The 24,544-nt window shown below is 39.4% G+C and overlaps 1 protein-coding gene across 3 annotated transcripts in view; it reads left to right on the top strand.

The window, feature by feature from the left end:
• Positions 1 to 24,544, top strand: part of MBP (myelin basic protein) — a 200,193-nt gene that overhangs the window by 135,517 nt on the left and 40,132 nt on the right. The gene's annotated exons all lie outside the window — the stretch shown is intronic.

Below are 24,544 nucleotides of genomic sequence, written 5' to 3' on the forward strand. Positions count from 1 at the left end.
TTTTTACAGACCCATAACTCGTATGGATAATTTTTATCCAGGACTCCGATCAAAAATGAACATGTCTCTTTGTTTTTTTTGTTTTTTGTGGACACATGGTCCACAAAACAACACAGACGTGTAAATCTTTTCATCGACTTTAATGGGCACATGTTCTATATGTGAAAATCACAAAACATGGATGTCTGAATGAGCCCTCATAAATAGCAGAAATTAGGGGAATGTATGCAGAATTCCACAGCGTGGACAGGGAAGAAACCATCTACAGTCTCAGGGAGGGCAGAGAAAATGGGCTATATGAAAGCATGTTAAAAGGAAATAAATGTAAGTTAGAAGATGTCTTTATTTGTGAGCTGTTGAAGACCTCAGCACCTTGGATACACAGAGACCTTACTTATATTACTTGGATATTGCAAAAAAAAAAAGACTCGAAGCAAATGTGAACAGGTGCTAGCTACTATAACCGCAATATGTAGAAAGCAAAGAATACAAAGAATATAGCAGCATATTCTATGCGCTGAGATATATGCAAACATTGAAGATGTGAAATTTAAACTACTTGACTGCTATATAGAATATACTTAAGAAATGAAGGTACTTAAAATTGGCCAATTTGTGTGTGTCCATAAGCCACGACAAGGCGACCTTTTTCTGATGGGAACCTGACCTGATATTAATCACACATACCACACCCAGGCTAAAAGCCTGCATATTTATAGGGCAGAAAAAAGACTCCATAATTTTTGCTAACATGGTCAAATGGTCTGCAAAGAGTGGCATCCGGTATCAACATAAAGCCAAACACTGCTAGTATAGTGTAGGCAGTGGTCAGCGTGTCATGTATTACCCATATGGTGCCATCAGTCATACAGCCCCACCACCATGTTTTTTTTTTTTTATATATATATAAAACTCATAGGGGCTGATTCATGAAGAATGGCGTTGTACACACCAGTCTTAATAAAGGCGCGTTGTTGTTTAAGATGTGCCGAATTCATTTAGAGGCACACTCACATCTTCTCAGTGGTGTGCACCTCTGCGCACTTCGTCAGAAATGCCATTCTAGTTAGGGACTGGAGTATCACTTCTCGTTTAAGTAACACTACTAAAATGGCATAATTTCTGATAAATTTACCGTCAAGTCTTATTCCACCCATGCACCACCCACGTTGTCAGAGCTTTTCGGGACTTAAAAGAAAACGTCAAAAGTCTCTAAATTTTTGTACAACTTTGCATAGCGCTAAATTTTTGCAACTTATCAAAGTGTTTTATGCCAGAAAACTGGCGTAAACTTTTTGAGAAATTGATCTCTGTGTATAACTAAAGGAGAAACACAGAATATGTAATATTAAGAAAATGTTTCTCAGCCAATAGAAAGTTGATATTTTATTTTTTTTTAGTTTTCTTAGAAATTGCCACATTTCTTCAGCTACTAGAAAATCCTATTTTTTTCCCGTGGTGGGCTAGCTGGACTGGCCCTGAGTAACTTTGTAACGTTAACGTAGTGTGATCATTTTTTGTCTACTGCTGTAGCAAACACTGCCTGGTACAATGACTGGGGCTGTTCAGAAGAATAGCTTTTTCTGAAAAGCAGATATTGTGTGGAAAGACATCGATCACTGCTGCTTTTATATACAGTTTGTCACCATTGTTCTTCGTGTAGGATTAGACCACATTCACAGCTAAACATTGCATGTATTCATGGAAAAGACAACAGCTTAAAATAAAGCATTGTTCAATAAGAATGTACTTATATACTATGCTGATATCACTTTGCATTGAGGTTTGTTCTCTGCGGTATAGGACAATGCATGGGCTGAAGGTCTCTAGGGTACATTTCTGCTGTTTGACAGTTAAAATCCGGAATTCCATTAATTCATTACCTTTACATAATGTCCGTGTCGACTTATATTTCAATGTTATTACATAAAATCACACTATAGACCAAAAGGAAAAACTGTCTTCACACTGGTCTCATAAATCAACATCTCAAATGTCACAATGGGTTTGTTAAATGCCAAGTGACCCTATAATAATATCTAAAGCGACGATGAAATGATCTGTAAATATTTCTGAGATTTGGTTCAGTAACATAAAGCACAAAATGTAATAGCTTCCATAATGAGTCGTCTTCTTGAGCTGGAAGATCTCCCAAGTGCCATTGATATCACTACAGTAGTATTTAGCTATGTCATTGGTGGATTAGTTGTGATAGTCCCGAAGTTCTTACTGGTAATGGCGCATGTAAACACTCCAACAACTCCTCAACCATGTCTTACATCAAACACTTCTGTTCATTTTCTTCATAGTTCTCTAATTTGTAGCAGCTTTAGCAATAACTAACCTTGCTCATTATACTGGAAAGCCCTCATGAAGATCATAAGATAATGTCCATCTCGGTACAAGATACACACCATGCCTTGCTGTCTTGAAGTATAATCTGTTTAGGGAGTTTTTGAAAATTAAATATATTCTTTAGCATTTTGTTCTTTGTATGTAAAGCTTTGACAATCTCTGTTTGTTAGACAGATCAACCAAAAATTGTTCGACGGGTCAACCAAAAATTGTTCATAGGTTCATCTGTTTCCAGATCCCTCAGAAACAAGTTCTTTGTAGGAACCCCTGAGCAAGTGTTCAGTTTCCTCTGCATCACCACCGCTTGGCAAATGAAGCATTATATGGAGCTTATTAAAAATAGTAGACTGTCCACCTAATGCCTGGACCACCGTATTTGTAGGGCTCTTCATCTATTAATTACAGTTTTGGTCAACATTATTGGCTTCATTGATTGAAAAGCCATTATCTTCAGAAATAAGTGGATATGTACCAACTGTGTAACATAAGAATATTTTAATAGCATGTCCAAATATATTCAGCAAAGAAGTTGACCACGTCCAGAGAGGTTCTTGACAGTTCCATGAGCAGCAAACTTCTTGATAACGTTTCATATTGTTGAAGCTGGGACAAGGTTTCTGGAGATACTCTTCTACTCTGTGGACTGCTTGTGCCTGGTGATACTAGCATTTCTGTTCCACTCGGGCAGCTCTGTTGTCTGACATTGTGAACAAGCAATAAAAATGGCCTTTTTTAACATCAAAAGCTAATTTTAAGTTATGTGATCGCTGTCAAAGTGAGGACAAGAGAGTCTAATTTTTAGTTAACCACAAGTTGGTCTGATTTTGTCCTTTGTTTCAAACTGATCATTGAGTGCCATTAATTGTGTCTTGGCATTGACTTTAATTTTGTATACATATATTTTTTTCAATTTTTGTTTTGCCATTTTTGTTGCCTTGCGCTTTTCTTGTATCAAACATGTGAGATTGTATATCCAAGCAGTTCCACTTAAGACTTTATTTCAGGAGATCTTTTACATGGTGTTCTTGAGATCAAAGGTTGTCAATAACAACGACCAACTTTTTTTTTTTTTTCACCGCAGACAACTTCCTTAAAGGTAACCTGTCCGGTCTGATAACGATATTAACTTGCAGGTACATAGTTCTAAAGCCACAATAAAAGCACAGCTACCGGGAGGAAATTAACTTTATGCCTCCGACTTTCAGTCATAGTTGCACGCTTCAGTCACCGCTTACTGCATAGTGAGTGGTGGCTGTAATCATGCTCCGGCACTGATTGACATCCGGCTCAGCCCTGATGTACTGTTGAGCTGGCTGTCAGTCAGTGCCAGGGCATGGTTACATCCACCACTTACTGTGTATGAGCAGTAACTTAAGCCACGCCTCTATGACTGAAAGCCAGAGGCTATCGGGAGGAATAAAAATAATTTCCTCCCAGTATCCAGGCTTCAGTGCAGCAATCACAGAGCTTTAGAAAGCTATTAACCTGCAAATTATCCCTATATCTGCAGGTTAATAGCATGGGAGGACATGACAGCTCCCTTTAATGATTTGAAAGATTTACAATCGCCAGTGGTAATTAGTGCATCGACGGTACTAGTAGCCATCAGTTTTAAGAGATGGTACTCCGCTTTGTCAGCTCTTATACATGTTTTAAAGAAAATAACTGGCATGCACATTTGACAGCTCACCCTATAGGAAGATGACATTCTACAGAATTAAAAAAATGCCCAAAATTCTTGCTTCCACTCTGAGGATTATCACCATGTTTTGTGCAGTTTAAAAAAGGGCTTATCCCTTAGTAGAACTCTTCTGAATTCGCCTGGTACCTCTCGCTGATTACCAAGCAGCTGTCTGAACTTATTTTATGCTGCTGTATTTATTAGGATGTGATTACATGTTGTGGTTGTATCGTGGGTTTGGAAACTGATGCATTTTTGGCAGCTTTCTTGTAGTTCACTATTGCATAATTGCTAAAATGGTAAATCAGAGAGATTTTAATATAAATTTAAGGTCTGCAAATACAGAAAACAGGAAATTGTAACATTTTTTGGAACTATTAATGGATTTCTGTTAACTGTTTATGGGTTTACATATGTGTAGTTCATTTCCATTACTAGTTTGTCCTAATGGAAAAAAAATGACAGCAGTGCCAGAACTGTCACTTGGCCGACACCTGGTGATCCTGACTAACCCAATCGACTATAATCTGGTCTTTCAGGTTCCTGATATTTTACCTGACAAAATAGTGCAGCATGCTTTGCTGTTTGTTCTAGAATTTGTGCACATAACCGATCTGTGATAGAAAAACAGATAAAAAAAAAGAAGGCTCACAAATTTTACATTGGAAGCAAATGCCAGACCCAGGAATAAAAACTAGTGTGAGTCAACTAAAAATATACAGTATTTAGTTAGAACCAGCACATGGAGAATGTTGGCCAGTGATCATCACATAAATGGGATCTTTTTTCTTTCTCTTTTTGTTGCATCTTTTTCCATCAATCTGAATTTTCAGAATCGGTGTTACTGATGTATAAAGCGTCTTTTGATGAACAAAAAACAGGGCTTTTTTTCGGCGCTTGGGGGAAAAAAATGTGCATCTGCTGTAGGATGTTTTTGCTGATGTTTGCTTTCCTGATTACTTTGTAAAATCAAATAAGTTGTAATTTAAGGATGACAAATGTTTCGTAAAGCGCTGAGTATCTTATCCAAGAGTCTTTTATCTGTCTCATAACACTAGTCTATTATATAATATTACACGATAATAAAGCTGGCTATACATATCAGCTGATTGCTTGACAGATATTTACTTAATTAGGATCATTTCCGAAACGCACTCCCCCTCTCTCCGATCATGCCAAAGGGAGAAGGGGTATAGGTTGCTTCCAGAGATGTCTTCTCCCCTGAAGCATCAAATGGTCAGGCGGTATCATTTACTCATTAGATAACACAAATCGCGTGCTCCGGCATTGTCTAGGAGAAATCCGCTGACTGATATGTTGGCCGGCAGCTTATTTCAAGGAGAACAATGTGATTGGTAGACCGTCGGCCAAGCCTGTCGATATCAGCGGGTTCAGCCGACATTAATCGAATGTGTATGACCCTGCAGATAAGCCTAGTACATTGTTCTGTGATGTATATCTGTGCATAAACAATAGATTGCCAGGAAGCTAAGGTCCCAGGTACATTAGACTAACTTCGGCTGAACACTGCACATTCGGCTGACAGTCTTATGTATATGGGGCCCTCGAATTCTCGAGAGGAGTGCATTCAACAGAAGGATTCGATATGCCCAATGTCAGACTGCTGATCCTTTTGTCCTTCCATAGAGAAGCCGCCACCAGACGAGTCTTAGTGCACCTTCCCAGAGAACACAGTACTTGGCGGAGCTAAGCGCTCCTGTGTGTGGAGAGTCCAGCAGATAGTTGTCGGACAAATGATCGGCTGAGCAATTGTTAGGTCAACAGCTAGTAATTTTAACAGTCTTAACAGTGTTTTTTTTAGGTGTCAAGAAATCACTACCAAGCTATAATCTCCTTTGCAATAGTACAATATAAATTAAAGTAGATTTATCATCGAATTATAGAATACAAACTCCATTCATTCTTACCATCTGGGAGATGCAGCCATTTTTTGTTTCTTCGGTTTAGTTGTTTTTTCCTTGCCTTCTAAGAATCAAAACTTTTACATTGACCTAGCCATATGAGCCATATTGTTTTATTGCAAGACGAGTTGTAGTTTTGATTGACACCACTCACTTTACCGTATTACCTACTGAATAATGGGAGAATAATCCAAGTGGGATTGAATTTTAAATTAACTGCAATTCCGCTATTGATTTTTGGGGATTTTGCTTTTATTTGATTCTTATTCTGGACCTCTGGCCCAAGGTCAGGTCAGAGCTCCTGCATTGAGCCCCTAAACTGTATTTCTATGCATCTGCTCTGCATGCGGTATTAACACACGCCCAGTCAATGGGCAGCCTTCAGTTAGTCGCCTTACTGCACGTGTGATGTGCTGTTCAGAAATGTCCCTTAAACTCGTCCATGTATGTTCTATAAGGTATGATGACGCATACATTGGAACTGGAACTCGAATTGGAATCCAACCAGGAAAGATCACATTGTAGCACTGAAAGATGAGAGATAGGGGTCACATGATCCTCTTAGTTGTCATAAGTTATTTTAATACAGCATATGTATTATTATTTAGCCATCACCCATCATTTTAAGTTATACTAATTAGCGTTTGCAGAAAACTACCATGTACCGTCAATCTCAGTAAATGCAGCATGCTGAACTGAAGCCCAAAATTCTAGTGCAAGGGTCTCTAACCCATGGCCTCGAGCCGCATGCGGACCAGCATGGCTGTTAATGCCACCCAAGGCAGTTTTCCAGGCATAGTGGAGTATTGGCCCAGTATTTTGGCCGTCGTCTCTTAATTTTTGTGAAGAAAACTGTGCGTGTTGACGCAGCGTTATGTACTGAACGCCACCGTGCATATAAGACTGGGTCATGTCCGAGAATCAGTGTCAGCGTCAAGACATTCTTTGTGGGTGGAATCAGGGCGCTCCATCATCTTGACCAGCTCCCACCATCGCAGCTCTATAGCTCCGAAGCTTTGCATGTCCAGGGTCTGGGGTAGTACATATATGCCGCAGTGTCAGTGTTTCTTATGATGTATACAGCAGTCTGATTGTATCCTAAGTGATGTATACACAGCAGTCTGTGTCTCTTATGTATATATGGCAGTTTTGTATCTCCTATGAAATGTATATACGGCAGTCTCATGTCTCCTATATGATGAATATACAGCAGACTCAGTGTATCCTATGTTGTGTATACATAGCAGTCTAAGTATATCCTATCTTATGTATATACGGCTGAGTTTCAGTGTATGCTATGTGACTCGCCTGGCCTTAACCCCATAGAGAATCTATGGGGTATTGTCAAGAGGAAGATGAGACACCAGACTCAACAATGCAGATGAGCTGAAGGCTGCTATCAAAGCAACCTGGGCTTCCATAACACCTCAGCAGTGCCACAGGCTGATCGCCTCCATGCCACGCCGCATTGATGCAGTAATTGATGCAAAAGGAGCCCCGACCAAGTATTGAGGGCATTTACTGAACATACATTTCAGTAGGCCAACATTTCGGATTTTAAAAACATTTTTCCAGCTGTTATAAAGTATTCTAATTTACTGAGATAATGACTTTTGTGTTTTCATTGGCTGTAAGCCATAATCATCAACATTAACAGAAATAAACACTTGAATTAGATCACTGTGTTTGTAATGACTCTATATAATATATGAGTTTCACTTTTTGTGTTGAAGAACTGAAATAAATTAACTTTGATGATATTCTAATTTTGTGAGATGCACCTGTACAGCACAGTCTGTGTATCCTATGTGATGTCTCAGTATTACCTTAGTATTTGTGTGTTTATTATTTTTTATGCCTGCAAGCCTATGGGCAAATAAATATCAATTGTGGACAACTTGTTTAAAGATGTTATCTCAAGTTTGGGTTATTATAGAGAGGGGATAACTTCGCGATCGCTGGATGTCTTACCACTGGGATCCCCAGAGAACTATGGGGCATGTGACTGGAGCTGTGGTTGAGCCTTTGCACATTCATTCCAATTACACTCTGGATCATTGGGGTCCCAGCAGTGAAATGATCGGGAACTTCGCCCATATGCCATGGATATGGGGGATAACTTCCAACCTTGAGGCAACTCCCATCAAGGAGCTTTTTCTATATTTTCTATTTAAAACATAAAACAAAAGAGAACAGCATAAAATTAATCCCTTGATTTACGTTCCCCTCCTTTCTTTTACTTTTATAATAAATAAAATATTGAAACAACATCAATGACATTTTATTACTTGGATCTCTACATTTTCCATATTAATGATCAGAAACGTGGGACCTGCTTGACGATCTTGAAAGACTATTCGAATAGGCTACTGCAAAAGTAGGATTATTATGTGAGGATTTTTTTTCTCATCTGGGGTGACTAATATTATGCACGGATCCTTTTTTTTTTTGCTCATCAGCTTTCGCTGGTGTTTATGTATTTAATGTGTGACCGGTAGACCCCAGAAGGTTCGACACCCCGGTTCTAGTGAAAAGAACCATACTGAACTTTGTGGAGCTACTTTATGCACAGCACAAAGGGCAATTTCTGTTCTTTAGAGCCCCACAAAGGCAACATGTTCCTTTTCTCCAACCTGTGACTGGGTATCAGTATGCATTTATTATCTCGTATAGATCACACTGTGCTCAGAGCTACTGCTGGCTTCCAAATATAAATGACCCAGAGTTGTATAAATTATTTTTCCTTCTCTTTGTAGCATCCATCCGTACTGCTAGAGTGTGATGAAGCATGGTGTAAGGCTTATTTGCAAACTTCAGACACTTTCTCTTTATTTGCACACATGTAGTGATGTTGCATACCAAATACTATGCCGCCTGAATAACTTTTCTCACCAGATGGTGCTTTTATATTTTCAATAGATGATGTAGAATTTGAAAAACAATCAGTCCTGGATAGATTTGTTAATGGCCGTGGCGCACTGACATGTACTATTGAATACTAGATCACTACTGAATGATTTTAGTTTACTTTACATTTCAACTTTTGTTATAGTGACTTTTACATAATATCACTGAAGTTGCACTTCAAAGGGATTATCCAGGACTAATTTATTTTTATTTACTAATTTATTTATTTTTTTACTATGAACCTAAGAACTAACAGGCAGGTAGTTAATAACTACCTGCCTGTTGTGCCCGGCACCGATCTCTGCCGGCTCAGAGAGTAGTCACAGACCGCTCCTGCCGGTTATTCTGCGGCTTCAGCTGACGTCATGTCGATGGAGCAGTTATTTCTCTTCCGCTCTGCTCTGTTGAAGGGGTGTGACTGCTGGTCATGCTGATTGACAGCCGGATCTCTGCCGTCTAACTGCGGGTGTCAATCAGCAGGGATTCATAGAGCAGCCAGGAAGAGGAAGAGCTACCCTGTTGATGTGAAGCAGCAGAATCACCGGCAGGAGCGGTCATTGAACGATCTGAGACGGTGCTGGGTAGAACAGGCAGGAAATAAGCAACTACCAGTTAGGCACATAGTAAAAAATATAAAATAGTCCCAGAAAACCCCTTTTTAGGGGCCAATTCATCAATTCTTTTACGCCACAATATTTTTGCACAAAAATTTAGGAGTTTATTGCATTGTCACAAAGTTTGAAGCAGATGTGCCAAAATAGGTAAAGGGTTGGAAGAGCTGGGGTGGAACAAGGTGTGCGCACATGTGTGACAACATGCTTCAAATTCATCAAAGCGGTTGTCCACTACTCGGTCAACCCCTTGTCAATCATTATGCTCCCTCTTATCAAATAATAGCAGCTATACTTAAATGCGGGTGCCGTTGCAGCACCCTCTCCCTCAGGACTCGTATGACACTCAGTGGCTTGTTCACAGAACCCTCTTTCGGATAAATCAGACATTTGGAGGAAGTCAGAAAACAGCCGCAGCCCCGGCAGAGCCATCATCCTCACCACTGGAACAGTGCCAACCTGGAGGTGAGTATAGGTGTTATTATTTTACTTGAGGGAAACATAATGATGGAGAAGGGATTTTGCATTCACCACATCTTCTCTGTGGAGTGCAGAGACTGGAGTAGCATTTCTGGCATTAAAAAACGCTGGCACTTTTAATCACTCCAACAGGCAGATGAAGCCACGCCCTGTACTCCTCACAGCTCCGCCCATTTTGGCTGAACTGCTTTAAACTGGTGTGAAAATGCCAAAATCTTTGCGCAACTCTGTGTTGCGTAAAATATTTGAGACTTCTCAACGTCCCTTAGTCTTTTGGATGAAGCGTTGAAGCTCAGACAGAGCATTGTGGCCTGCATATAAACCCTTTGTTTGGCCTTTCTCGGAACACGAGTAAATGTTTAATTATTCTGGTGTATATAGGGCGAACATGGAGAGTATAAATAGAATTCCAGAATCCCACATTTCCTAAACAATGTTGTTTTGATTCACACTTACCATTATCTTATCTATTCAAGTCAGACTTTTAGTATTTGACATAGGAATGCTAAAAAAAAATAGTATTGAAAGCAAAACCAGCAATGTTACAACAGTATACTGTGAAATGATAAATCTAGCCCCACTACATTTATGTCTGGTTACAGGCTTTAAAGGGAACCTGTAACCTCCGAAAATGCTAGTTACCTGCAGATGTAGGGTTAATCTACAGTTAAGTACTGTTGTAATGCTGTCCTTACTGAAAGGGAGGCGCCGGCTTTCAGTCATGGGAGCGTGCACGGAGCAGTTATCGACTGCTCTCTATACTGTGACTGGCGGCTGTACGCATACCCTGGCACTTTAATTGACAGCTCGCTCTGCACAGATGCAATGCAGAGTCGGCTGTCAGTCAAACTGCTGGAGCTAACACAGTATAGTGAGGTGTGCTGTAGCCGCTCCATGCAGGCCCCCGTGGCCGGTGGTTTACCGGAAAGAATAAGCTTGTTTTTCCCAGTAGCTGCACTGTCAGTAAGGCAGGCAGCTATTTGCTTGCAGATTAACCCTATATCTGCTGGTAAACAGCATTTTCTGAGGTGGCGGGGTTCCCTTTAAATTTTTCACATAAAGCGCTAAGTGAAGACCCACAAGAATGGTTTCCAGTCAACAACACCTAGTGAGAAAGACAACAAGAAAAATAAGCATAAACATCACAAAATGTAATGAATATACACTACATGGATGAAAGCATTGGTACACACCTGTTAGTCATTAAATTCTGATTTTTATGCTATGGGATTGTTTTTTAGGGGTTGGCCTAGAAGTATATACAAGTAGTAGTTCCAGTGAAGAGAAATGCTACAGCATACAAGACATTTTAGACAAATGTTTGCTTCCAACGTTGTGGAAATAGTCTGGGGAAGATTCTTTTCTATTGCAGCATGGCTGTACCCTAGTGCACAAAGCAAGGTCCATAGTGGCATGGTTATCAGAGTTTGGTGTAGAAGGACTTGACTGGTTCACACAGACCACTGCCTTCAACCCCTTCAAACACCTTTGGGATTAACTAGAATGGCGATTGTGAACCAGGTACTCTACTCCAACATCTGAGACCTCACAAATGCTCTTCTGGGTGAATGGGCAAAAAAGCACACATACAGACTCCAACATCTTGTAGAAAGCATGCCTATGATTTTAGAATTAGATGTCCTAAAAGCTCCTGTAGGTGTAATGTGGAGATGTCTCAATATTTTTGTCCATATAGTGTATTTGGAGACCTGGGAATGGCAGGTTTTTGTTCCTCTAAACTGTTTCTCAGACTCCTAAGCAATCATGAGAACAGGGATCCCGTGTCAACGCTGCACTAAGCTATCTCCATCAGGCCCTTAGGTTTTAGTGGGGTCACTTCACACCTTCATACTTCACACCGCTGCTGCTCTATTCTGTGCTCTATGTTGAACGCTTCTGAATAAGTGATCAGTTTTGACCTTGTAGAAAATTCCTTAACACGTTTCCATTTCAAAAATTTAAATTTGAAAATGTTTATACAGGAAGATACATCACTGAGAACAATTATCTTTTCTGCTGCACAGAAAATCATTTTGCCCAATATATGAGAGTTTTGCTCATTCATTGGATGATTGGCAGCCTGTTTACACGGCAAGAAGGATGATCGGCAGCCTGTTTACACGGCAAGAAGGATGATCTGCAGCCTGTTTACACGGCAAGAAGGATGATCAGCAGCCTGTTTACACGGCAAGAAGGATGATCAGCAGCCTGTTTACACGGCAAGAAGGATGATCAGCAGCCTGTTTACAAGGCAAGATAATCATGAAACAATCATTTTTAACAACGCTCGCTCACAGTTATCTTGCAGTGTAAATGCCCCTTAAGAAAAAAATAAAATATGAAAATAAATCCCAATCGGTTGGCAAATAGCACAAAATGCTGTACCATTAAAAAAATATATATTTTTAAAGAAGTTACTACTCTTTTCACCAATACTTGCCATTATTTACTAATGAAAGAAAATCTCAGCCTAAATCCTGCAGTAGTTGGATGTTTAGTGTGAGATTAAAATTGGCATGTTGGTTTTCCTACAAAAGACTAGTGAATTTGGCTGCCATTGGTTTATCCAAAATTATGGCAATTACAGCACTTTTGACACACAACTTGCTAATAGTTGAACATCTCATGATGTGGTACAACAGAGACATGTCGACCCTACTAATACAAGGAGCCATATAAATTCAAAATAACCACTGGTGCTTATTACCGTAAGTCCACTTACTGATCACCTGCTGCAATGTACCACTCCTAACCACATTGGCATAAATGATTATAATCTGCAAACAAATACGCTTCTAGCGCATAGTGATAAAAGTGGGACATATGTGTTATAACACCCGTATATATAGCACTGCGTGTCCAAGTATTCTAGACCTCATAGGATCAATAGACTACACTAAAAACATATAGTAAATATGCCAGCCTGTCATTGTATGAGTCTGTATGTCCACTTTTCTTGTTCAAAGGCCACGGCCCCACTGTCAGTATTTGGTCAGTATTGGGCTCCCACTCCTGAGAAAAAATTCTACCGAATACTGATAGTGGGGCCATGGCCAAAGGCCATGAGGCATGGTTCGCTCTAGTCCTATGGCATCAATAAGTCCAACATGATGCCATGAGTCTTTGAGTAGTGCCCCTGCCGGTGGCTACTATCTAAAAGTCTATCTCCACTAGTGAAGCTCCTGAATGCTGCTCCTGATTGCCGATTGTGACGTCACTGAACAAACTACGATGTGCAGCTTGGACAAGCTGACCCTTTATGTTTCAGAGACACCAGTGTCCTTCATCAGGGATAATACAATGAGCCATTCCTTTGCAACATTACTTCTAATTGTAATGATTTGACATTTTATTAAAAGATATTGATGGGAGATGTATGCAATTTTTAATGAGCATGGATAATTTAGCTGATACTAGCCAGTGATTGTGTAAAGCACGTGAAGACCCTGGACTATTGGGAGTCCACAGCTGGCCTCTACGATTTCCTTTAATTATATTCATTATTCTTTCTGTGTTGGAATGTATGCTGCCCATGCAGTAGGCTGGTTCATTTTTTTTAAAAGAAGCACTTTTGTTAAAAATTATATAGGCTAAACCTGTGTGAATGTATATGTAGTGTAGGGGCATTAATGTACTCCCCAATTGTTGCCTTCTCTGGTTTCCAGCACCGTATGTGGCCATTTCTGAGTCATGTGATTGGAATTCCGACTCTCCGTATCACCCAGGACTCTGTGAGCCGGAAGTCGCTTTTACGATGCAAGTCTTTGAGCTTCAGAGCAAAAGTCCATAGGCTTAAATTGAAATAGCGACTTCCGGCTCACACAGAAACCCCAGAATGAGCTGGCAAGTTGGAATACTCATCACATAACCCAGAAGAGGAACCCAGCGGTGCTGGGAACACAGGAAGACCGCTATAGTTGAGAATATATTGATGAGAAAATGTATCGACGAGTTCAGCCGGCAATCTGTGAATGAGGTCCCAGACAGAAAATTGTTGGGGCAGTTTTAATGATCCAACATATCTGCTTTTGGACTGCAAATCATTTGTTCTCTCTGAGATAAACCACCACTGGAGATGACTGGCAGCAACTCTCTTATAGCACTGGGCAAAGACATTGTTCGTGTGTATGAGACCAACAGCTGAGATGGCTGCCGATCAAACAGTTCTTCAGCCGACAGTTATCTAAACTAAAGTGTATGGGGGCCTTACAGGGACATCTCATTTGTGAAGATATTATTGTCACTAACTAGTAGTGCCCATATAATGCTCATAAAATAAATGTGCTAATTAGCTTACTGGTCATGTTAGGTTTCAATATGTTTGATCCTTTTGTTCTCAAGAGACCTTAGCCACTTCCAGAAATGTCTGGCAATGATTTATTCACCTCTTCTCCTTGAGACCTAAACCAAGCCCACACATGTTTGGAGAGATCTAGTAGCAGATCAGTCAGCCCGATGAGCTGACAAGTATTGGAGGTGTATGGCCACCTTTACACTATTCTTCTGACCAAAATAGTTTGAGGCCCAATTGTTACTAACAGAAGACCCATCTTCCTTGCCCATAGCAATCTGTCTGAGATCCCTGTGAATTGACTCGATCAATGGAAATTCTTGTGATCTGATTGAATAGCATAGTCGAGTTCATGTGTCCATGCAGCAAATTTTGATGCTAACTAAAGTGTAGCATAATGTGGTCTACTTGGCTTACCATAACCCCTTTTTACAAAACCAAAGCATCTTCTATATGCCTAGGATTTTTCTTGGTTTGCTACAGATTTCATCCATTACTATGTACATGGCCTAAGTAGTTTTGATGTAATAGTAGCTTGTAAAAAAAACTATTAGCAAAAAAAAAAAAGTTAAATAAAATGATAAAAATTGGCTTGTTCCAGGGGTATACTAAGTTTTTGCCTCTTTGCTCCGCAAGTATTAAAACAGAAGAGTGTGCATATTCTCCAGTCTTCCTTTTTATTCGTGCCCCAGAAAATATGTATGGTTTATGAAAACAAAGAAACATTTTGATTTTGTATGGGTGGGCGGACAGAATCCATTTATTTAACAATTGGAAAAAGAAAATCTGCAGGCTGGTTGGAGTGCGGCCACATTCCTCTCATAGCTTTAGAATTTCTCTCATAGCGAATCCCACCACTAGTAAACCATGGACCTTTTTGTTTTCGACTAGCTCCTCTCTCGTTCTAGGCATTGGCAGGCATAGCCAGGGCTCTTTGTAACAATACCGAGGGTTTGCTTTAGGGTTTGACCCACACTGTTTGAAATCTGTGGGCGGCACCCTGGTACATTAACTTAGACAGCTGATCCATTCATTGTTGCCACAAAGCCATTTACAACCTTCGTGCAGGGACCATGGACTTGCTAAACTTGATGATCATATATGTACAAAAGAATTGCAGCTTATGCAAACACTAACTTTAATGTATATGAAAATTGATTAAATTCACTTAGTAGATATTGGAATCTGTTGCATTGAGGGTGACTCCCTAATCTATTTGAGAATTTCTTTGTCACTTGTGTAAAGGGTTATGCTCCTCTTCATGAATGAGTATTGTCGGATAGTGCTTGGAATTGCAAGCACTGTGGCATATTTTATGCTTCTTATAATTTGTAGCTGTTCTTGAGATATTAACACTTTTCTTTACTGCTCTTAGCAGCAGTGGTCGGTCTCCTAGGCAATCTGGCTTGTAAGCATTGCACTGAAGCTGACCAGTGTTTGGAGGTAATAGCATGCTCCAACGATCCTGGCTAGCTTCAAAACAGTGCTTACAAGCTCAATAAAAGAGAACTTGTAAGCACGGTCTAGCAGCAGTGGTTGGTCTCCAAGGCAATAAATTAAAGTGTTAATATCTCCCGAATGGTTGAAAAATTTAATAAGCAGTAAATTACAAAATTGCTTGTATTTACAAGCAGTATCTGAAAATACCAATTTAAGAAGACTGGAATAACCCTTTAAACAAGATGCATGCGAAACATGAATCGCATTGAGTTTAAATCTAATCTAATTGACCTACTATGTGGCTGTTGTGGACTATATATTTGTTGGTATAGATAATAAAAAAAAACTATTTTTGATTAGCTCGTGCTTATTTTAAATTAAATAAGGTTCTCAAAATATAGTTACACAAGAAGTATGATTAAAAAGAGAAACCTGTCTAAGCTTGACCAAGAGTGAGAGAATATGTTGATGAAGGGCTGGAGGAGAGGGACATTTTAGAACTTTTTTTATTGAGGCAAAGAAAAGCAAAAACCTTCATCAGACATGAACCAGTTCTAAAAATAAAAAATCTGCTTCCAGATCCAAAAGTGCCGATCAATCTGGTTCAACATCCGTACAAAATTTCTGTACATGTGCTTGAACCTTGATATCCATTCCACATTCAGTATAGATATGGTGTTTGGCATCACCATTGTGATGCTCATGCCAATGATCCATTGTCCACCAGCAGTAATAGGGTTGCCAATCGTCCAGAAATTCCAGGACAGTCCATAAAAATACGGCACTTTTTTTTACCGGCCCTTAAAAAAATTGAAGGCGTCTGTCATTTTTTGAAATTGAAGAAACCTATACTTATTATAAGGAATTGAATTATCATTATTTCACAGTTTACAGTGAATGCAGCTGATGTCTTCAGATCAGTATTATGGGCTGCAGACGTATATCTCTTATAATCTGAATGATTTATTAAGGCTCTCCAATGTCTCCGTAAAAAGTATTGTCTGTCCGTGATTTTTTGAGAAGATATCCAGAAAAAAATAAAAATTTAAGTTGACTACCATGACCATGTATGTTTTAGGCTGAGAATATATGGCACATACGCAGGATTTTAGGAGAGTACAGTGAAGTGTTGCAATGGTGCAGCCATCAATCAAGGCCAATGGGAAGGTATAAGGCAGAGATCAGTTAGAAGACCTGGAGCAGTGTCTGGGACTGTATTTAAAAGACTTGACAGCTCATTAACATAATCAGACAAAGTAGAAGATCTCTAAATCTAAATGCTATATTGATCTATGACCCTGTAAGTATGTTTTAACATGTCTTAAAGTCCCCTATCCTGTGCTTGACAGAGGACCTTACCTTGGATTTTTTTTTTATTTAAATTGAGTACCTCCTCCAATTGATGCTGCTCGACTGATTCAGGAACAGTTTTTCTTTTTCTTCTATGCTCCTACGTTCCAAAGCTATGTTACCCGGTAATAAAGATGCAAATTTTCCCTTCAACCAGTTGGGAGTGTACCACAGAACTTCTCTGTGGGCATTAGCTTTTGCTCCTCTGATGTTGGCCATTCAAAACCTGGCCATGCCCACAGAAGTATTATGGTACGCCCAGTTGGTTGAAGATGAAATTTGGATCTTTATTACCTGGGGGCGTAACTTTGGACCAAAGGGGCACAAAAGAAAACCTGTTCCAGAATCAGTTTAACAGCAGAAATTTGAGGGGGCTCTGTTTAAATAAAAGAAAATATCCAGGTGAAGGTCCTCTTTAAGTCTATGTCCTAGAGATTGGCCAATGACTTTTATTCTTCATTTTTTTTAGTCCAGACATTTGATCTTGCTTGTCCTTTATGGAAAGTCTAGATGCTAGTTGGATCTGTAGGTGTTCAGAGACCTAATGTGAAAACCAAAAAAGCTGTAATGTGCAAGGTGGCAAAAGCACTTTTCCTTGAATTTTTCATAAGTTTTCAAGATGCGTGCATTAAAATATGGCAACCTTTTAGCAATGACTTTGACATTTTACGTGTGGTAACCTTCCTGTTATGCTTGTGGAGAAGGAAAGATCTGGACAGTTAACATGCTTTAACCTCTCCATCCATTATTCATAATGGTTTTTATATTCCGTTTTACTTTTCATTGTTGTTTTGGTCCCCTGACTGTTTTACTTGAATAACAATGTTTTACGTTAAAATACTTTTTTTTTTTTTTGTATTTTCTTTAACATGTTTTGAAATATGTACTAAAAGCTAGACATGTATTGGTTTTACGGTAATGTTACAAGCACGTTTTTCTCTATGGTAGAGATCTGTATAATAGTATTTTATAGAGAATTTTTACGGCTAACATAATTATTTTTTGCATGTTTTAGAATGGAGGTGGCCAAAAAGTGAATGGTGACGTCAGAGAGGAGACTAAGTAGTAAATTGGGCAACCAAGCTGTTCAGCTCCTGGCTTCATCATGAAAGTTGGAAAACTGTCTCTAGAGGTTCTTTTCTTTTGTGTGCCTTCTAGAACCCTTTTGGTAGTGAATTATTCCTCTGAGAATCCTGTATTGACTTATGTCTTGTCTTGTAGTCTTAATGGGGTTGTCCGGCCATAGGCTACAAGTTTGCAGTCACTCTATGTGACTGCATACTTGTGAATCATCACACTGTGAAGTTGTTCTTGTGCTGGGAGCGAGCGGTCTTGTGTCCGCAAGTATGTGATTTGCATACTTCCGGCCACATTCCAACCAGACTGTGTCCAGCCTCTCTCAATGCACTAACATTGAGCAAGGCTGCTCCCATCTAGTCGGCCTGTGACTGCATGTATGCAAATGACATATTTGTGGGTGCCGGCACTGGAGAATCCTCATAGTGCACTCAGTGTGAGGGTGTACATAGAGTGACTGAAGACTTCTAGCACAAGGCTGGACCACCCCTTTAAATGGTCTGTTTCTCGCATACTGCCTGACAACTTATCCATACTCTCACACAAGACTGGGCAGAGGGGGAAATGGCATTGTCATGTATGAAGGAGGCAAATGCAATAGGCAACTAACTGGCTTCTATTATTTATATAAGGACACTGGACATCAGAAAAAGGAGATGGAAGCATCCTTCACTCTTGACCGGTGCTTGTCTCTGGTCCTCAGTAAGATCACCTAACCTAGGCCAAAATATTGTAGAGCCCATATTGAAAAGTTTTCTGTTTTCGAATATGCTAAAGAATATGTCACAAAGATGGAAGGGACCTCTAGTATTTGACTACTTAGGGACATGTTCACATTAGTGTTGAGCGAGTATGTCTCATTAACCCTTTCGGCGAGCACGCTTGGGTGCTCGTCGAGTATTTTGGCGTGCTCGGCATTTCTTTTACTTCCTGTTAAACAGACAATCCCTGCATGTGTCACAGCTGTCTAACATCCGTGACATTTGCGGCGGCAGTAAAAGAAATGCCGAGCATGCCAAAATACTCGGCGAGCACCCAAGCGTGTTCTCCGAAAGGGTTATTGAGACATACTTGCTCAACACTAGTTCACATTTCTGTTTGCCTTTCCGTTTTTTCTGTCCCATAACAGGAACTGGAACTGAAAAATTACAATCTCTGCAGTGCCGGATCTGTCACATGGCCGAGATCAATGGTGTCGACTGTCCCATCGGCATCAGGTTTTCTTCATGATGTCCATCATTTTAGCAGTAAAAATACTGCTGGATATATGGCAGAATTTACAATGGAGACTAAGGGCTGCATATAATAGAGAGAACACGAGAAATAAAAAAGGCTGAATGCTTATGTAGAGTTAGTGCTAGCTCTCATTCCCTAATTTAATGCATATATTTACACAAGTAATTCTGCATCATTGCGTGACCTTATGTACGTAAATTACATACCTGCCTCTAGTAAACCATCATGTTCCTTCAGTTAATTGAAAGTTAAATGGTTAAATATTACATTGTGGTATCTCTAAAGCAATTACTTTTAGATTGCTTTGCATTTAATAAGATCATTGCCCATCTGCCCCACTGCATTGCATGATTTACATACTAGTCTAGTATACTTTTACATTTCAGAATTGCGGCTATTTATACCTGCTCAGTATTTCCTCTACTCTGATCTCATTACTTCTAATGAATAGGTTTGGCTTTACATTCATTTTTTTATTAAGGTGACATGCAGTTTAATTTAAACTACTGAGAGAAATGCAGTATACACATATCAATCATTACCCTTATATCCAGTCTACTGGGGAAATGCATTTCCCTGGTTCAGTGGTCAAGTGTCTCCTCTGCTTGATATCAGACTGATCTTTTCTCCATTAATCTGTAAGTATGGCTTGCAGTTTGAATGACACATTACCGCGCTCACCAGCTGCTTATCATCATGTTGCTTATTGGAACTGTCACTGGTAACAACATAGCAAAAGGGCACGGTATGATGGAGAAATACTGTAGAATGTCTTTGTACTTTGCGAACCATGGGAAGCTGCTCAGTCCTCCAAAGGGTAGTGGAAGATGAATGACATTAATGTGAAAGCACCACACACGGCCCTGGCTCCAGCCGAGTGACAGATCTCCATTAACTGCTCATTACTTAAAGGGTTCTCACCTTTTTTTAAATTAATAAACTCATTAAGCCAAGAAGTGGAAACTTTGTATCATAAACTTTTATTCCATAGTTTTCAAGTCTCCAAATGCATGCAAGGAGTGCCAAGGTGCAAGTTCCCATTCTAGTTGTCATATGTCCTGTGACAATGAAACCTCTCTAGGAGACCATGTCTCTGAAAAGACCACCCTTACGTCTAGACTAGATTTCTACTCCACCATAATGCATAGTGGACATCTTCTTTGAGATGATCACCTTCTTAGAAGACCACTTTTGAATGCAATTTTGGGTGGTTATTTCAGAGGCTTTACTGTATTGTATACAGTAGCCTACATAGCTTGCTTATTTTCTGAGCCATTTATTTTTCTACTTGCTGCCTTGGGACCATTGAATACCAAGCTAAGTTATACAGTGTGATCGGTACTCTGGAGGCAAGTGGGTAGCGGTGGCTTTGATCACAGGAGAATTGTTATGATGTGACGGCAGTTTTTTGCTTGTTGCTCCCTTTTCTACATGATATTTATATGTAGATTAGCCTTTCTCCAGGAGAAAATTATATTAAAAAAAGCTTTATATAGTTAGAGAATTCTTTAGAAATATTCAAAATTTTGCCTATTATGTTTATGCCCTTGTAGTGAAAAATGTTAACATTTGATACTTTCTTATTCTTCAGTAAGTGTTGACATGAGTCATTCCGGACCTATAGGAGTGTCCATGGTGCTGGTCTAAATTACTCTTTTTTTACTGATTGTCCTTATCGTGGCACCATTAAATCTATGGAGTAGTATGCTTTTGTCTTATATTTTTTTAAAAAATCTGTGAACAATTAGAAGTCATCATGGCGCCGATTCATCAAAGCAATTATGCCAGAAGTCATAAAACGCTTGTAAAAATCACAGAGTTTTGGTACAATACGAAGTTGCCATTTTTACACCAATTTTGGCCAGATCCACCAAAATAGGCAGAGCTGAGGTGGGGCGTGGCGCCGCTCACTCGTCAAATGCATGACCAACTTGCCATTATGTAAAAAAATCCAAGGATTGGAGTAATATTTGTGGCAAGGCGCACACCAGTTTTCATATGATCCTGATTCATTAATAGGGATCTTACTGTAATGAATCGGGCACCTCTGGTTCTGGAAGACTTGCATGTGTTGGTCTTGGTGGATCAGGGCGTATGAGAAGAACAGGTTGAACAAATATCAATTCTATGTTAGGGGAACTGTTGTGAATTTTTGGCACCATTTCTTTTTCAAACTTTTATCTTTGCAATAATGCTCTTCTCTGTGTAGTTCCTCTAGTTCAGGGTTCCCCAACTCCAGTCCTCAAGGCCCACCAACAGGTCATGTTTTCAGGATTTCCTTAGTATTGCACAGGTGATGGAATTATTGCCTGTGCAGGTGATGCAATTATCACCTGTGTAATACTAAGGAAATCCTAAAAACATGACCTGTTGGTGGGCCTTGAGGACTGGAGTTGGGGAACCCTGCTCTAGTTGACTATAATGGTGGTGTGTTAATTTCTTCTGAATTGATCTTCTCAAGACACATATACATTTTAATACAGAATAAAATGTTATCAAGTCATTTGAGCCATACGATCTATGTATTTCTTCACACAGGGGCTTATGTGCTTGTTTCTGTTTGACAGTTTTTGCTGCTTAAAATCTTATTTTTGGAGCAGTTACAGCTGTCAACTGGTTTGTCTTTTTTGGAGAATAAAAATGCTTTTGTGGCTTAAATATTCTTTGTATTAACGCATGCAACTATTTTTAGTGGACAATGAGAGTCTGTTGTACGGTATTAATATGCAAGAGGCAGTGTTCCTTTTTGTAATCCACTAGTTGTTTTCCAATATTGCTCCAAGGCATGGTATAGAATTAGACATGGACCAGCTTTGTCCTAAAATTTCCACAGACTGGAATTTAACTATGTTCATGTTTCTTCTAAGCATTTCTGGTCAGGAACACTTAAAATATTTTGCTGCTTTTTTTTGTGTGGAATACGTGTGATTTGTGTTTAATAAAGTTCGCTTTATTAACTGAAAATTAATACCTGTTTGCTGTGTTTTTTTCAGCAATTTTGCACTTTCATTACTTTTTATGGGTGAAAAAACACAGAAAAAATTGGCATGCTGCCGATCTCAAAAACGCAGCAGTTCTCAAAAACAAGCGTGTGCATGAGATTTCTGAAATCTCCTAACTTATGCTGGTACTGTAAAAAAGCAGTTTATTTCCATAAAAAAATGCTACGTGTGAACATACCCTAAGGCTAAGATCAGTCAATTACTGAACTTTTCTGTCCAGTTACTTCTGTAAATTGCAGAAGTATCTGGGTCCATGTGCTCATCTGCCTAGCGGATGGGTGCAACTATTTACATGCACTATGTTCAATAAATCGAAGCAGACTAGCACAGGCTGTGACTTTTAACCACATGGACCTGAGTTGTGTGTGGAAAATAGCCCATGTGCACTAGTACATTTGGCAATCATTTGCTTGTGTGCTTTTCTTGTCCATTGTGCACAAGGATTAAAAATATGTTCATTACAACTTAGCTAAGAAGAGCAAACAGTGTTACCATCCAAGATTGTCAGGGCATGGTTGAGTCAGTAGTAAAGGGCGTCATTCACACTTTTTTACATTTTGTATAAGCATTTTTGGGGGGGGGGGGGATTTTTGACGTTCTGTAGGAAATGTTATGGAGAGAAGTGCCTACAAATGTGCTATTGACCATCAAAAAACCCACAAAAACCTTCTATATAATTTAGGCATTCTCATATATCACTGTAGACCTAGAGAGACAGTTAATGATAATTAAATAATTTATTGTATATCCTGTCTCTGAGGCTTAACCTAAAGCTAGTGGACTCCAATGCAAACATTTTAACAGCTTTTCACCCCACCTACTATTGTCCTGCCTCAAAGACCCAGATCTCTGCACCCCTATACTCTTGTACTGACTGTTACTGATAAACCTGCATTATGTTTCTTCACACAGCACATAATGCCTGCGGAGTCAGATTCCTGTAGGGAAGCAGAGATTATCTGAAACATTGGAAAAACGGTTCCAAGCTATTAAACCAGTATGCAAGCAAGCACTATTAACTTACAAAATTACACTATATACTTTATTAATGCTGTATGAATTGTTTAGAAAGCGCCACTGATCCTCCTCATCTTATTTCTGCTTGTTGCGTAAATCCTTTAGAGTATCCTGTCCGCCTCCATGTCTTCATTATTTGCAGTCACATCTTCTTGAGGACGTTGTGTAAGATATATACAGCATCCAGCGAGAACCAGAAGGATCCACATCTGTATCGGAACATAAAACATTACATAAGTGCCAGCATGCTAAAGCGTAATTCTATTATCGGAGAAGGACAAAGCTTTGACGGGAGTTTGGGTTTCATTAGTAGGTGCAGCACCATAAGTGGAAAATCTATATATGGCCTCGATGTAAGGGATAATTTAATCTTTAAAGAGGTTCTCCAGATAAATGATATTGCTGTAATATACTTAGGATAGGTCATCAATATCAGATTGGTGGGGTCAAACACATTGAAAAATGTTGGTGTGAAGAAAGAAAGAGCACCAAAAAAATTCTGGGGGGAATTAATCAAGAGTACTGTTAAATAAGCCAAACTTTATTAAAAGCATATTGGCATAAGACTCACCAAATGTATTAAGTCGCCCACCTCTTAATAAATTGTGTGAATTTTTTGGCTATCTATGTGCCAGAAATTGAAAAATTTATGCCAGCTCATTTCCACTTTGATTTGTGCCAATTTCTGGTGTAAATTTTACATGACAGGTCACGGCTGGCCATGCCCCCTCCTGCTAATTCCTGCCCACTTTTTGTAACTTGGGGTTTGACATGGAATCTTAAGTCAGATTTGGGGATGAAGTAGTTACATGGTACCAAAGTCTCATTCTGTATCTTGCTGGTGTGACAAATGCCCATTGTATCAAACAAAGTTATTTTTTCCCCCGAAACAATGCCGATGCTGATAACAAAGCATGCCCTTAAAAGCAAGTATGTAACTACAATAAATTGATAGAATGTTTGGCTGTAATTCTGATTTATCCTATATACCCTGGCCATGTACTGTGTAATATAGATGCAGCAGAGCTGGATTAATTTGTGTTTATCCTTCACACAATCTTTAAAGGGAACCTGTCAGAATGTTTTTACATATCGAAGTAGCGTTATGGCTGTACAGACACTTGTTCCTCAATAAAAATACCTTTTTTGCAGAGATCCGATGTGCCAGTCATGAG

Source organism: Phyllobates terribilis, unplaced genomic scaffold, assembly GCF_046119375.1.
Source record: "Phyllobates terribilis strain yellow unplaced genomic scaffold, ASM4611937v1 Scaffold_4__5_contigs__length_816908805, whole genome shotgun sequence".
Lineage (NCBI taxonomy): Eukaryota > Metazoa > Chordata > Amphibia > Anura > Dendrobatidae > Phyllobates > Phyllobates terribilis.